At 42.6% G+C, this 16,465-nt stretch overlaps 1 protein-coding gene across 1 annotated transcript in view; it reads left to right on the top strand.

Moving 5' to 3' along the window:
* Positions 1-16,465, top strand: part of CHD8 (chromodomain helicase DNA binding protein 8) — a gene marked incomplete in the record, with an annotated part of 4,119,653 nt that overhangs the window by 2,518,695 nt on the left and 1,584,493 nt on the right.

The following is a 16,465-nucleotide window of genomic DNA, read 5'->3' as shown; positions in this document are numbered from 1 at the left end:
TCTGTTCACAAAGCGCCATCATTACAGAGTATTTCTTGCACTGTAAAGAGTTATTTAGCCAAGTAAAGCTATTTTGGGGAAGTTTGTGTGCTGTGTACTGGTTATTTGCAAAGTGTACTTTGAAGTGTTCCTTAATGTGAGCTTCTTCTTCCCAGTTAATTCGCACAGTGCAATTGTTTGAAATGTTTGTTACACTGATAGGTGATTTCCTACAGTAATATCAAGAGTACTACAGTGCCAGAGACTTATTTTGCAATGTCCAATTAGGTGATTTCGTACAGTAATATCAAGAGTATTGCAGTGCCGGAGAGACTTATTTTGCAATGTCCAGCTAGGTGATTTCGTACAGTAATATCAAGAGTATTGCAGTGCCGGTGAGACTTATTTTGCAATGTCCAGTTAGGTGATTTCGTACAGTAATGTCAAGAGGATTACAGTGCCAGAGAGACTTATTTTGCAATGTCCAGTTATTCAGAGGCTTGTTGTGCTATTGGGCATAGTTACAAATACTGGCATACATTTCTGGCATATGTATGTGTGTGTGTGTGTGTGTGTGTGTGTGTGTGTGTGTTCATGCATACTTGCAAATGCCTTCACTGGTCTGCGTTAATATGGAAGACAGATTTCCAAAACCATCACCATTGGTGTTTTATCAGAATATTGCAGAGAACTGGAGAATATTTGGGCAAGAGTATGATATTTTTATACAAGCGGCTTATTCTGACAAGGATGCACACACCAGGACATTCATTTTGCTAAACCTAGCTGGGTCAGTGGCCATTGAAAGGGAGTGTTCGTTTGTGTATGCACCAGTAGTATATGAGGGAGAAGGTGAAAACTGTCATATTGTCGTACAGGCTGATTCAAGAGAAGTCCCCAGAGTGTTTGAAGCACAAGTTCAGGGAAATGTGCAACCCCCAGACAAATATTACATTAGAGAAGCATTTGTTTTACACAATAAATCAAAATCCATGGGAAACTTTTGCAGCTTACATTACTGACCTGGGAAGCAAAGCTAAAATGTGTCAGTTTGGTGACTTAAAAGATGAGTTGATAAAGGACAGGCTTGTGTGTGGTATTAATAGTGCTGCAGTGAGAAAGATTTTGCTTTGTGGCAATGATTTAATGCTGAGCTAAGCTATTGAGATTTATCAAATCCATGAAGTTACAGAAAAGTACACAAGTATGCTTGCAAGTGATAAGAGCATGGTTTCAGCATGCTACAGAGCAAATGTAGACAGCATGCAACATGTGGCTAGCAGAAGCAGGCCTAAGCAAATGGCATCTGCAACTCCTGCATGTTTTCTTGAGAGACCCTGTAGGTTTCCACCAAGTTCTAAGAAAAGGACGTGTTCAGTGTTAGTACAAGGGTAATTTGTCCAGTTAAAGAACCAACTGAATGGGTGTCGTCCATGGTAGCCCACAAAAAAGGTTCAGATGAAAGCAGAATATGTATTGGCCCAAGACATGAACAAAGCATTAGAGAGGCTGTATGCATCCAATGCATACAGTCGAGGAAGTCACAGCCCTAATACCAAATTCCACTGTTTTTTTTTCTGTCTTGGATGCAAAAAGTTCATTTTGGCAAATGATGCTTCATGGCAAATTCTCATTACTAATTTCAGTACCCATTTGGCAGATATAGATTCCTCAGGATGCCATTTGGAATAAATTCTGCAAGTGAAGACATTCAGCAGGCAGTGGAGCACATTTTTTCAGGTGCCATAATGGTAGCTGATTTGGTTGGAGGCAGGGGTGAAGCAGAGCTTGACAGAAACCTTAGAGTTGTAGACAGAGCATGTGAAGTAAACCTGAAGCTCAATCCTCTGAAGTGCAAATTCAGAATGTAGGTCATTTATTTACTAGCACTGGCTTGGGACCAGACCCAACCAAGCAAGCAGCCATACTTGAGATGCCAGCACCAAATAATGTTCAGGGTCTACAATGTTTTCTTGGTGTGGTCAACAATTTAGGCAAGTTTATACCAGACTTTAGTGAGCTGACACCAGAAATGTTACACGGTCTTGGTTTGAACAGAACAGTACCAGTAGGCATTTGAAGACCTTAAGCAAAAAATTACCACCCCACCTGCATTAAGATACTATGATGTCAGTAAACCAGTAGCTCTTTCCTCTGATGCTTCAAAATTTGGTTTTGGCACAGTTATTCTTCAAGAAGGCAGACCAGTAGCCTATGCATCTACAACTCTTAACCAAACTGAAATGCAGTATACTCAAATTGAGAGAGAACTTTTTGGCAGTAGTATTTACATGTTGAAAGTGTTCATGATTATATCTGTGGTTGAGCTATTCAGATTGAAACTGATCACCAACTTCTCATTCTATTCTAAAGAAGCCTTTGCATTCAGCTCCAGCAAGACTACAAAGAATGATGCTCAACTTGCAAAAGTACAATTTCGAAATGGTCTGTACAAAAGGCAAATTTCTTTATCTGGCTCATACCTTATCCAGATCGCCCAGAAATACAATGGAACAGCTTCATGCAGAGAGTTTTGACTTTGACGTCATGCAAGTGTGTAATTTTTCTACCACGAGACTTGATGAGCTGAGAGATCATACAAAGACTGATCCAATTTTGCAAATGCCCAACCACTACATTAATGTTGGATGGCCGTCAAAGCAGTCTAGTGCACCACCTGAAGTGCAAATGTATTTTCCTTACAGAGATGAGATGTTGATGGAAGATAGCATTACTTTCTAAGGTCCTAAAATTGTTGTTCCTGTTTCCTTGCAACATGAATATATCCAGATTTTGCTTTGTGGTCACCCAGGTTCTGAATTTACCAAAAGAAGGGCAGGGAAGAACTAGTATTTTGGCCTTTTCTAGTAAAAGACATCGATAAAGAAATTTCTTCTTGTTCAGTATGCAATAGTACTAAGCCACATTTACAAAAAGAACCACTTCAGCTAACTCAAGTTCCTGAACTACCTTGGTCAAAAGTAGCCACTGATATATTCGAGTGTAACAATCAGCATTACTTAGTGTTGGTGGACTCTTATTTGAACTGATTTGAGATGGATTTACTACCTAATCTCACGTCCACTGCTGTCACCAGGTTGGAATGTCATTTCTCAGTCCATGGTAGTCCACGCAGTTATTTTTCACAGTGGTACCCAATTTACTCGTTAGTTGTTTTAGAAATTTGCAAAAGAATGGGACTCTGTACCTGTTACTAGTAACCCTGAATATCCACAGTCAAAAGGAGTAGCTGAACGTGCAGTATGGAGTGCAAAGCAATTACTAGCGAAGTCAAAGCATGACAATACTGATGACTTTTTGAACTTTCTCAGTATCAGAAACATATTCGTGATGATATACTTGGCTCGCCTGCTCAGAGACTTCTATCTAGGCAAACCAGAACAATATTGCCTATGAGTTCCAGTTTAACGCCTAAAGCTAAGAACAACAGGACAATTAGAGCCCAATTATTTAGAACGCTTTCTTTCCAGAAATCTGGCTATGATAAATTGAGCAGAGAAGGAGAGACCGTGAGGATCTAAACGGTGAAAGGTTTTGACCGGATTGGTCAAGTAACAGTGTATATGTACCAAGCCGAGATCCTACTTCGTAGAATCTGAGGGTGTGGAGTATAGGAGAAATTGCAGACTTCTTCCTGTATCAAAACCAGTATTGCAGCATTGTTTCTGTGATACAGACTGTAGATCTCAGAGCAACCCTGACAGTGTTCCTGTTGCGGAATGTGTGTTGACTTCTACTTCCATTCCTGATGATGATGATCCTGATGTCCCTAAAGTTAAACATTCAGCAGAGACAGTCCTAGTTGCTAAACCTGATTCTAATTTCTGTGTCGCACGATTTGGTCATATTTGCGGAATTTGCGGACCTAGTATGAAATACACAGCAACCTGGACATAATTGTCTATATGTGTTTAGTTCTGTGTAATTGCATGTCATAGAATTGTTTGTATTGATTGCATGTCAATGTCGATAAAACGCACTCCACACCAGGAAATTTGGAAAAAACTTTACTGGTGTATTCAGTACCTCGGCTTTCGTCTTCTAGGAATTAAGTTTACACCAAGCAGCCATCTTTTTATATTTTTACATTAGTAGAATAATTACATTAATTAAAATTAATTGAAAATAATTATTCATTTAAGTATATTGCCCATGATAAGGTGAACTTTCTAATACTTAATGCTTTATGCCTGATACTTTATATCCAATTCCACATTTCCAATACAAATTATCTTAATTTCATATATTTCTATTTTAAAAAAAATAAGATGGCTGCTTGGTGTAAAATTTATTCCTTGAAGGCGAAAGCCGAGGTACCGGATACACCAGTAAAGTTTTTTCCAAATTTCCTGGTGTGGAGTGTGTTTTTTTGATTGATTGCTGTTCACAGTTTGTAAAATGCATGTCAGTGTCGTCAGCATTGCAGGAGTTATTTCTCAGAGGGAGGATGTAGAGTAGTTTATGTATGTGCGTTGTTCCTTTAAGAAGCATTTCAAAGTTGTCACGTGCATATAAATAACAAGCACATGCTAGCTTCAGTGCCATTTTGAGAGTGCAGCCAGAGAGTGAGCATGTATGAGTGTAATAGCTAATTTGTTTGTAAGTTTATTTAGGTTAAAGTTATTAAACCTCAATCCTGATGTGTTTGTACATCATAAAGCTGCTTGAACAGAACCCACAAAGACTCATCTGTTTTATCCTGACTGGACAAGCGACGCAAATAAAAACCAATAAACAGTACTACTGTAACATGCAGTACAAACACCAGAATAACTCTCAAAAATTCTGGGGTGCTATCCAACAACTTGTAAACCCCGGTTGTACCTCCAACCCCTCACCAAACACACACAACTCAGAAGACAGTATAGCATCCCGGTTCAACTCCTATTTTCTAAACTCCATAGTCTCACTTCTCTTCACATATCAAAGGGAAATTTCTTGAATTCCTCGAAAACCAGACCTAATCACCCAACAGAAAGGGCTACTCCTTCATCCCAATCTCAGTTCTCTCAACCAGACCCTTTGGTTGATAGGATTTTAATCCTTACCAGACACAATTATTCTGAAGAGATGATTTGGATTCTGCATGAAAACAGAAAAACCTAACACCAGAAAATCTTACACAAAGAACAACCCCACAGTCCTGCATTAATTGTGTGATCTTTTACAATCAGAGGTGTCGTACTTTTCCATTATAACTCTCACTTATCAGCCATTAATGTTTGTTTACCTTGGGGTACCCCCTGTTATGTTCAGGATAGAGGTTAAACTTTTCTTAAGGGGAGTTTTACACATTAACCCCCCACAGAAACCTATTACTTCTCCTTGGGACCTTTTGTTTTGGAAAAGCTAACTTTACCTCCTTTTGAGCCAGCTGCCTTAGCTACCTTAAAATTCTGCACATGGAAGACATTGCTCCTGTTGGCATTGACTTCTGCCCTGCAGGGTCTCGGAGATGCATGCTTGGCATTACTTCTAATTCTTGTAAATTTTTGAACATGCTAGCTTTTCAGCACTGTAACTATACTGCATGTTTATATTTTTAGTACTCACACTTTATGTGGCAACTATAATTTGTTCTTTATACTGGCATTTCAGTTTGTACTCTTATCTTGTATATAATGTTTCTTTTACTTTTTATTGCTGCAGACGTTATTGGAGTTTTTCTCCTCGGGTCTCCACTGAAAATGTTTTTTTTTGTTTCTCAGCTGGACCAACCCGGTTAACAAATGTGAACTAAATGTGAAGTAGGAGTCTTAGGAGGTACAACGTATGTCTGATCAGGATGTCACGAGGGAACCTAAGCTTGTTATTATGGAGGGCTGTAGGGGGGAGTACCACGAACTCTAGTAACAAAACAAATCAAGTCAGACACTTTTGAATGCAAGCCTTCAGCTGGTCCTCCGTTGCATAAGATTTTTCTTCTGATGAAGAGGAATCCTTGGATTACTCAACACAAATTTCCTCTACTCAGAAATATGTTTCCCCTGAGGGAGGAGTCAGTTGGTGCTGATTCCCCTATGGAAAATTTTCATTTGGTGAAACTCTTTACAAATGGGAGAACACTTTGAGGGACACCTCCCAGATTTCTTGTGTTGAAAGATAATTAACTTCTACAAGTTGATTTCCCTGGCCCTCTGCAGTTCCACCAGTGCATCATATATTTTTTGATGCCTGTCATAATGCTTCCCAAACCCCAAACTCCCAGGCCCTGGCTCCCAAGAAGCCAGACAGCTACTACAAGGTCCATCAAGGCTGCTTTCTGTACCACCCTTCTTTCATCAGAGTAGAACCCTTGAGAGACTGGGAAAAAAAGGCCTGTACATCAGCCACGTTGGCTTTCAGGGCCATAAATTATCGGTCACCTATGACCAAGTACTCCTTGGAGCTATTGTCTCGGGCATCAGGTACCATTGTAGACCTTTCAGATTCTGAAGGAAAAGCCTTGGCTCTCTCTATCGTGGGAGCTTCCTCCCAAGTGCCAAGACACTCCATTAAATGCAGCTGTGATGCTGAGGAGGCTTGTGTGGATCAGTTCTCAGAAAATTTCTCTTACTTATGTTACAGTTCCTCCAGGATAACTAAATTAATGGATGCACCAGCCTTATTTGGTCCAGCAGCAGCTTCTCTAAGTCCCTACAGGAAAAAAACTAAGGAATTTGAGGAGTTGAAACCCAACTTGGTTTCTTCTCTACCCAGGTTTAATAGGAATTTCCCATCTAAACCTATCTTTGTTCACAGCCGCACTCTGCATTCCTGCAATAAGACTTTGAGGAGGCAAGAGACAACAGAAGCTTAGGGGGTTCACAGTCACCCTCACAACAAAGGCAGTCCTTTCCTGACAGAGCAGGCAGTCTGTGACTACCCTGCAGATGTTTGTCTATCCCCTCTTTTCCTTTACCTGTCAAACGCTCACAGGGTCTGAGAAAGCGTCGCCCAAGAGACCTGGATTCTTTCCATAATCAAAAAAAGATACTTCATGGTTTGGCACTGCACCCCTCCCCTCATAGGCATCTCTCAACACTCCCAAGAGCAGTTGCCTCACTTTCTAAAGATCCTTTGGGTGCTTTGGCAACATGACTCTATTCAAAGGGCTCCTCAAACCGCAAGAGAGAAATAGTTTTATTCAAAAATGTTCCTAGTGCCCAGAAAGGATGGCCCCTGGAGACCAGTCCTGGATTTATCCCATCTAAACCCTTTCTTAAAGGTTCCTTCCTTCAGAATGTTGACACTCCAAGCTCTATTCCCTTTTATTCTTCCATAGGGATACATGGTATCTCTTATATGTACAACGTGCTTACCTTGATATCGCCATTCACCCAAAGTTCAGGAAATTCTTACATTTTTCTGTGGGTTACTCGCATTTTCAGTTGTTTGCCTTGCCCTTTAGTCTTTCTACAACTCCAAGGGTGTTCATAAAATGCCTTGCTCCAGTGATGGCACATTGCAGGCTTTTGGGTATCCAGATTTATCCATACCTGGACGACCTGCTCTTACAGGCTCCAACTCCTCACACTCTACTCTAAAATCTGGAAACCACCTTTCTCTCCTTGGAAAACTGGGATTCAACATCAACTTTAGGAATTCAGTCCTCACCCCTCCATGGTACCATGTTTTCCTGGATTGTTGAATCCAAACAGACGTAGAGTGTTACTTCCACCTCAGAAGGTGCAGGGCCTTTGGTCCTTCTTTCACTCCCTTCTCCCCTTGACTCGCATCATGGCCAAGGAAGTTCCTCAGGGTGCATGGGATTCATGGCTTCAACCATTCCCATGTTACCGATGGCAAAACTCCACACGAGGAAATTCCAGTAGTTCCTCAGATCTCTGTTGACCCAGCATTCTCACCCACTAGAGTACAAAGTCCCCCTCATTTCTTGTCTAAAGAGGGAACTGCTGTGGTGGATACAACGGATAGCCCTAAATTCAGGGATACCTCTGCATCCTCTCACCCCAGTCCTAGAACTCTACACAGATGCATCAGACATGGGATGGGGGTGGGTGGCCTTGGGCAAATTTATAGTTCAGGGAGTTTGGTCTCCCTCCCAGAAAATCCCCCTTCTTGGCCTTTCATAAGGACAGGGTATCCCTGAGAACAAATCCTTCTTTTATGACAGAAGTGGTTAATGAGCTGTCCCTTAACCAGTCCATTCAGTTACCCACCTTCTTTCCTTCTTCCCAAAACCACAGTAGGAATGTACTGTGCACTGTGTAGGTGTACATAGCTTTAGTCTTGTCCGGGTAAAATCCAAGTTGTCTATCGGGAAGTCTGATCAGCTGTTTGTGAGCTTTCACCCCAAGGTTCTGAGTTTACCCATTTCCAAACAGACTATTTCTTGGATTTCTAAGACTATTTCCTTTTGTTAGACACTCCAGGAAAAGCGCCTTTCTTCACAAGTGAAGGCCCACTTTATCAGGGCTGTGGCTTCCTCCAAGGCATTCTTCAAGGGTTTAGATAACAGTGCCATCCTTGAAGCAACCACCTGATCATCTATCCATGCTTTTACCAAACACTACAAACTAGATTGCATCTCCAGAGCTGGATTTGCTAAAGCCATCTTACATGGCTTCATTGAGAGCTCCTCTGCTCCTTCCTTCCTTCTTGAGCTTTGGCACTCTCCCTCAGGTTATGAATACTGCAGCAAGGAAATAGAAGGGCCTAGAATGGTTGTGTAAAATCTTACCATAACCATAGATGTCCTTCTCTTCCACAGTGAGAATACTGTAGCCTGAGAATAGAAGGACCTGGATTAGTTGTGTAAAATCTTACCAGAACCATAGATGTCCTTCTCTTCCACAGTGAGAATACTGTAACCTGAGAATAGAAGGACATGGATTAGTTAGGTAAAATCTTACCATAACCATAGATGCCCTTCTCTTCCACAGTGAGAATACTGTAACCTGAGAATAGAAGGACATGGATTAGTTGTGTAAAATCTTACCAGAACCATAGAAGTCCTCCTCTTCCACAGTAAGAATACTGTAACCTGAGAATAAGACATGGATTAGTTCTGTAAAATCTTACCAGAACCATAGATGTCCTCTGCTTCACTGCTGCAGTATTCTATCCATTCTTCGTGGTCTGTTTTGCTTGGATATACAGACCATACAAATCTTTAGCCTGACATTCCTCCTGGGGCATTCATTTCTGAGGATGGTACATGGTTACGTCATTTTTATAGCCTATGTGAGATGTACTGCATACCCTTGAGTAGTATAAGACTTGTATATACTGGCCGATGCCGGGTCACCTTCTAGTGGGAGGTCCCTCAGGTTATGAATCCTGCAGCAGTGAACAGAAGGACATCTATGGTTATTGTAAGATTTTACACAACTGTTCTTTATAATGACCTATTCTGCCAACGACTGGATATTTGGCCAGTATACAAAAGCCTATTGGGGCAGCTTCATCGCACTGGAACATCTGTTGATCAAGAGTGCTAATATAAAAGGGGATGTACAGCCATAGACATTCAGAGCTTTTTGCCTCCATCTAAGGCAGGCAAGTACAATACCTTTGTGTACAAGAAGTATTTAATATATTTAAATTTGAAACGCTCCTTAATGGTGGAGTTTCCCACCAGGCACATCACCACACTGTTGTTTATTATTTTACATTTGTTGACCAGGATTGTCCGACTGAGCTGAAGAGCCCTTTTTCAGTGGAGGCCCGGGGAGAAAAGCTCCAACATATACAATTTTCATTATAAATTAGCATTAAACAGCAATGTTACAGGATTATTACAAGGCATTAAGTAGCAGTACAATGTTATACAGCATCAGTCATGAGTATATCAAAGCTGTTTCAAGATGTATAAAAATAAATGTCAGTACAACGCCCCTTTTGGTATGTACCTCACAAGACATCTACAACAACTGGAAAGGCCGCAGAAATACCTCACAAAGAGGATTACGGGCCTCAAACAGATGCCCTACGCAGACTGTCTCAAAAAACTCCAGCTTTACTCAGTCGCATATCGCCTACTCAGAGGTGATCTCTGCCTAACATACAAAGCTGTGTCAAGCACAGAGCTGTTGGACATGCTCCACTTAAAGAAATCCCAATCCCTCCGAGCTACACGCTCAAGGGACCTAAACCTTGTCACCACAATAAACAGAACATGCCAGAGGGATATATTCCCATCCCAGAGACTTCCCATACTCTGGAATAAACTACCTATCTATATCAAACAAAGCTCCTCATTAGCACTCTTCAAGAAAAATCTTGATGATTGGATGGGAAATAGGAAATGCACCCCAGGGATAAATTCTGTGGCTCTGCTTGACAGTGGCATAGGAAAATAATTTTCTTGGGTGGCAAAAGCCGGGGTACCTTTTTGGCTGGGCTTATATAGGCCCCAGGGCCGATAGCCTAGTACCTACCTATGAAGATGAATATAGTTTTTGGGGTAAGTGGTTTCAAAAACCCAGTTTTATCATAATGTAATTGCTGAAGGCAAGACAATTACAGTAGAATGTTTCTCTGAGGTGATTTGCTTAATAGATTTTTGAAGACCGTAGAAAGAGTAGTCAAGGAAGATTAGAGAGAGCTAGTGAGAAGAGTGAGTTAAGGGCAGAAAGTAGATTAAGGTTTGAGAAGTAGGGGATGTTGAAGGAGGCAGAGTGCAGTGGCAAGACCAGTGACTTTTAAAGTGCTCTTTGGTGGCTGTCTTAAATTGTTTAGCATGTGTAAGTGTCCTGATTTCTAGTGTATTCCAGGCAGTAGCGGGGTGAGAGCTGTAAATGTTGCGTCCACATTTAGACTTGGGTTTGTAGGTGTTCTTCGTGTTTCTCTGTTGCAGTCATCACACTTGGGTTATTTGCCTGCAGGTAGCCCTCAGTCGGCCTGAATACCAGAGTCTTGGGATTTCTGCATCAGATGCTGTCTCCTCTTCCATGACATCAGGTCGTCAGGGGTATAAAACATGCAGCCAATGCCATTACATCAACTTTTCTTGCCGCGTGGGAGCCTGAAGCAGAAGCAGTTTGCAAGTGCCAGTCGGCCGCTACCTGAAATTTTCGTTTTTCGAGTTTCAAACCTGAAGTCTTCTAAAGCTATGTACCCCGTTGGGAATCCTTTTTTCTTGCTCTAACCGATGTCAAAAAAAAGTTAACAATTGTCTTGCCTGTGGAAAGCAAATACCTCACAGAGATTTTCATTCTTACTGCATCACCTGTTTAAGCCCAGACCACAATGTCCCTCTCTGTTGGTTTTGTGCCTTGTTCAACACCCAAACTATTTATTGTCGGGCTTTTGTCACTAAATTCTTTTGCTCTCGTTCTCCGTATTCCGAAATGGCTTCAATAAGCCATCCAACTACCGATCTTCTGAAAAAACATAAGGATAAAGACAGAGACAGACCACATAGGTCCAAAACTGCCAAAGACACTTCCGTTAAGCTAGTCTCCAGTCTGCCGGTACTCAGTGAGGCTCTTTCGTAACCCCTGATACCTGCTTCTACAGATTCGCAGTTCTCTACTGAGACCCATTCGGAATCCAGTATGCCACAAGATGCTTCTTCGACTATGGAACCTGCGGATGTCTCTACCTTGGATGGGTCTAGAGCCGCTGTGAAGGCACCAGCTTCTGAGGGTGCATTCAGACATTCCAATGTTGGTATTAAACTGACTACTTCGTTTCTGACTAAAACTACCGAATTTCTCAGACCCAGAGTTCGCACTACGCCTAGGAAACTCGACCAAAGCGCATTCTCAAGCTCCCATGCCACAGAAAAATGTTTAGAATGGCTGAAGTCCTTATTACTTTAATTAGTGGAAGCCAGCCTTCCCCTTTTAAAAGATAAAGAACTGATTTTCCTTCTGATTCCACAGACCATGTGTCCGATGACTCTGACCCCTCTGATTACCAGGACATAACCTTATCTACTTATGAGGATTCGGATGCAGAGGATTCCATTCCCTCTGCTTCCCCCCCCAGAGGACTTTTCTTTCAGTGAAACCTTGCATATACCCTAAGAGGGCATTTCTGCTGGGAATGCCAGGACTACCCACAGTCTAAAAAGTGATGCGGAATTTTTAGACTTGTCTCAGCATAGGCCTCTAGCTATACCCTCTGTCCTGGATATTGTAGATGATGTCTTCATGGAATCCAGTCTTACCCCTGGTACTTTACCACCAGCTCCTAGAAAGCCTGACAGGTACTACAGAGTACCTGACTCTCACAAATTTCTCTTTTAAAATCCCACTGCGGATCCAGAGACCATTTCCCAGGGACCTAAAGGTATTAAGGCTACTACAGACAAAAACCCTACCCCTTAGGACAGGGATTCTAGGGCTTTAGACAGATGGGGTAAGAAGGTATATATCTCTGCAACTCTTGCCATCAGGGCTTTAAATTGCCAGTTTCACATGTTGAAGTACCAGCAGCATATTATGGAACTAGTTGAACAAAAAAATGTTGTTGATTCCCGATTGTGCAGAAAATAAAGATTTACAAGAGTTGATGCTTTCTGCAAACTAAGTTGGTAAACATACTTTGCAGTGTGATTTTGATGCCTTAGAAGCATCTTGCAGGGCTGCTGTTACTGGTTCTTCCCTGAGAAAGGCATGCTTGGCTGAAAGAACAAATCTTGCCATACCATATCAAAGCAAAATTGCTTGATGTTCCATTAAACCAAGAATGTTTGGCACAAAAGCAGAAGTTCTTAAAAAGATGGAGGAAAAAGCTAAATATATGCAAACTGTTAGATTTTTTACAGGTGTAGCCACCTAGATTCAGTAGGCATTGGCCTTCAAAAAAACTGGTCCTTTCCAGTCCCACCCAGACCTTCTCAGTCCGAACTCAGGGGCAACAGACCGCAAAGACTACAGTCTCAGGGTATGCACAGATCTAAACAATGGAGTGCTCCCACCTCAAAAACAGGGAGTGGTAAGGCGCCCCTTATGGAAAAAATTCACAATAGCTTGTCCTTCATCCTGCCCAGCCATGCCCAATTACTTGCACCCCTAGGAGGAAAACTCACCCTGCATGCAAAAAACTGGGAGTATATTACCCAGGACTGATGGGTCTTAAACATTGTATCCCAGGGATACAGATTCTACTTCCACTCACTCATAACCCCAAGCAGATTGCCAGACCTTCCTCCAAACCGGTGGGCAGAGGCCCAGAAGCAAGTACTTTCTCTTCACAGTATCAGGGCTATTCAACCTGTTCCAACAAAGCAAAGAGGACAGGGTTTCTACTCCAGACTGTTCCTGGTGCCCAGAAAAGAGAACTCTTGGCGTCCTGTTCTGGATCTGTCAATTCTCAACACCTTCCTGGTGGTACCAAAATTCAAAATGCTTACACTCCAGCAGCTGCTTCCTATGCTAGCCAAGGACTCCTGGCTGGTCACCCTAGACTTAAAAGAAGCTTATCTGCACATCCCCATAAGGGAATCTTGCAAGAAATATCTATGTTTCAGGGCAGGCTCTATGCACTATCAGTTCTCTGCACTTCTCTTTGGCTTCGCTACTGCGCCCAGGGTATTCACAAAGTGCCTGGCTCCAACTATTGCATACCGCAGGCAGAGAAATATTCAAATTTACCCATACTTGGATGATTGCCTGATTCAGGCAGACAATCGGGAATTATACTGTTTCAGCACCTGACGTTTGTAGAGAGACTCCTAATTTCTCTGGTGTATAACATCAACGAAAAGATATCACATCTGGTACCCAGCCAAAAGATTGTATTCCTGGGAGCAAGCTTGAACACAGCATCCCAAAATGGCATTCCTCACTCCAGAAAAGCAGATTTACTTCACAAATTACTTCAAACTACTGGCCACCCAAACCCAGCTGTCTGCAAGGAAAATACTGCAAGCCCTAGGGTTCTTGGCCTCATGCATTCTCCTATTTCCATATGCAAGACTGCATATGAGGAAACATCGGTGGTACTTAAAAAGTCTGTGTTGTCAACATTCTCAGGACCTGGAAACAGTGATTCCCATCATTCCTTGCCTAAGGGCCAAGTTCCTTTGGTGGGCAGAAGTTTGCAACCACAACAAGGGACTCCCTTTCACTCAACCCCTTGCTGTCCAAACCCTGACAACAGATGCATCAGACTATGCATGGGGGGCTCACATGGCAGGCAAATGCATTCAAGGCAAATAAAGCCCAGCACAAATTCACCTGCATATCAATCAAAAAGAAATATTAGCTGTGCAGAATGCACTTGACAGCCTTCAAATACTTATTCCTTCCAGGACAACTCTTGATAAAGACAGAGACAACACCACAGTTATGTGGTACATAAACAAGCATGGGGGAACTCATTCCTACCCACTCTGTAGGTTAGCCATGGCTCTGTGGAACACAGTCTTGAGCAGTCAAGTGCACCCGCAAGCTCAATTCCTGCCAGGCAAACAAAATTCACTGGCAGATGACTTAAGCAGAAATCTAATTGACTCACTCGAGTGGAAACTGGAACCCAACTCATTCAAACTTCTAATCCACAGGTGGGAGACACCAGAGGTGGACCTCTTTGCTTCCCCCCAAAACCATCAACTTGAGCAAATTTTGCACCAGAACTCCCCACAGTCAAGCATGGAAAGTGGATGCCCTATCCTTTACATGGGAAAACCTCTCAATCTATGCCTTTCCCCTTCTGCACCTTTTTTCAAAAGTGCTACTCAAGATCAAACAGGACAGGCCAAGGACAATCCTTATTGCACCAGACTGGCCATGCCAGCACTGGTACCCACTCCTATGCAGTCTGACAGCAATGCCGTCCTGGCACCTACATCAGACATGCATCATCCCAGCAGGATGGACAGATTTTGCATCCTCAGTTGCAAACCCTGAACCTGGCAGCCTGGCTTATTCCCTGAATACATCACCAGCAACCCTCAACAGACAGGTGCTGGATGTCATCCTTGAGGCCTAGTACTAGGAAATCCTATTCAGAAAAGTGGAAAAGATACTATTCTTGGAGCCAGTCTCAAGGAAAGGACACAGCCTTGCCCACCTTACTTCAAATCCTAGATTATCTAGCAGACCTGCTCCACTAAAGCCTATCCTTCTCTTCAGTTAAGATTCATGCCTGTCCTATCTCAGCTCATTACAATACTGAGCCACCTCTCTTCTCTCACCCTCTGATCAAACAGTGCCTGAGAGGAGCTAACAATTTAAGACCCCCAAGGAGAGCTCCCACTCCTGCCTGGGACCTTAACTTTGTACTAGAGAAGCTCACGCCCCCCCTCCTTTGAGCCTGCTACTACAGCAGAGTTAAAATGCCTCTCTTGGAAAACAGCCTTACTTCTAGCTATCACTTCAGCAAGAAGAGTGTCCGTGTTACAGGCCCTTATGGCTGTGGAACCTTTCATTATCTTCCATGCGGACAGGGTTTCCCTCAGAATTAACCCATCATTTATGCCTTAGGTGGTATCCAGTGTGGCTTTAAACCAATCCATCCATTTACCAACCTTTTTTTCCTAATCCTCAGAATAAAGGGGAAAGGATCCTGCACTCCCTAGACATGCACAAACAACTCTGACCAGCTGCTAGTCAGCTTTGCTACAGGGTCAGAGGGCAAGGCCATTTCAAAGCAAACAATTTCCAAATGGATAGCACACTGCATCCATTTCTGCTACAAACACCGTGGAAAACCTACCCCACAGGGGATCAGAACTTATTCCACTAAGGCTACTTCAACCTCTACAGCATTTCACAGGGGAGTCCCCTACCAGGGACATCCTGGAAGCTGCAACATGGAGTTCTGTACACACCTTCATCAAGCGTTACCACTTCCCTATCATTTCTAAATCCAGAGTTGGATTTGCCACAGCCATCATGTAAGGCCTGCTAGCCAGCCCTAATACTACTTGACTGCCTCCATCCTTCCTCAACCCAAGTGTGATGCCTGCAACAGTGAAACACCAAGAACATAGTACAGTTGTGTACACTTATCATAAATGTAGATGTTAGTGTATTCACTGTTGCAGTCCTGGTTACCCTCCCCCCAGCCCACTGATTTTTCTATACTTCATACCTGTCCTCTCTTTTTGGGCCATATCTTATGGCAAGGGTTATGTACTTTTTTACTGGAGGTGTTCCACTTCATGTAATTGCTTCCTGTTTTGGGGGCTGCTTACATCTGGGGCAAGAAAAACTGATGTAATAGTGTCGGTTGCATGTTTTATACCCCTGATGACCTGACATCATGGAAGAGGCGACAGCATCTGATGCAGAAATCCCAAGACTCTGGTATTCGGGCCAACTGAGGGCTACCTGCAGGCTGATAACCCAAGTGTGATGACTGCAACAGTGAATACACTCTAACATCTACATTTATGGTAAGTGTACACAACTGTACTATTTGTAGTAGGTCTTGATTATAGCTTTGGAGAGGTCTGAAGGGAGAATAATGGGAGATGAGAGGGGATAGTGCTGGGCAGTAGGAAGGCTGGTATAGGATAGAATGGATGATCTGGAGCTCAGAGAGAAGAAGCTGGTGGGGTAATTGA

The sequence above is a fragment of the Protopterus annectens genome, chromosome 16.part0 (assembly GCF_019279795.1).
Source record: "Protopterus annectens isolate FY-2018-M chromosome 16.part0, PAN1.0, whole genome shotgun sequence".
Classification (NCBI taxonomy): Eukaryota; Metazoa; Chordata; order Ceratodontiformes; family Protopteridae; genus Protopterus; species Protopterus annectens.
Note: the sequence above shows the minus strand (reverse complement) of the source record. Positions and strands in the feature narration are given on the sequence as shown.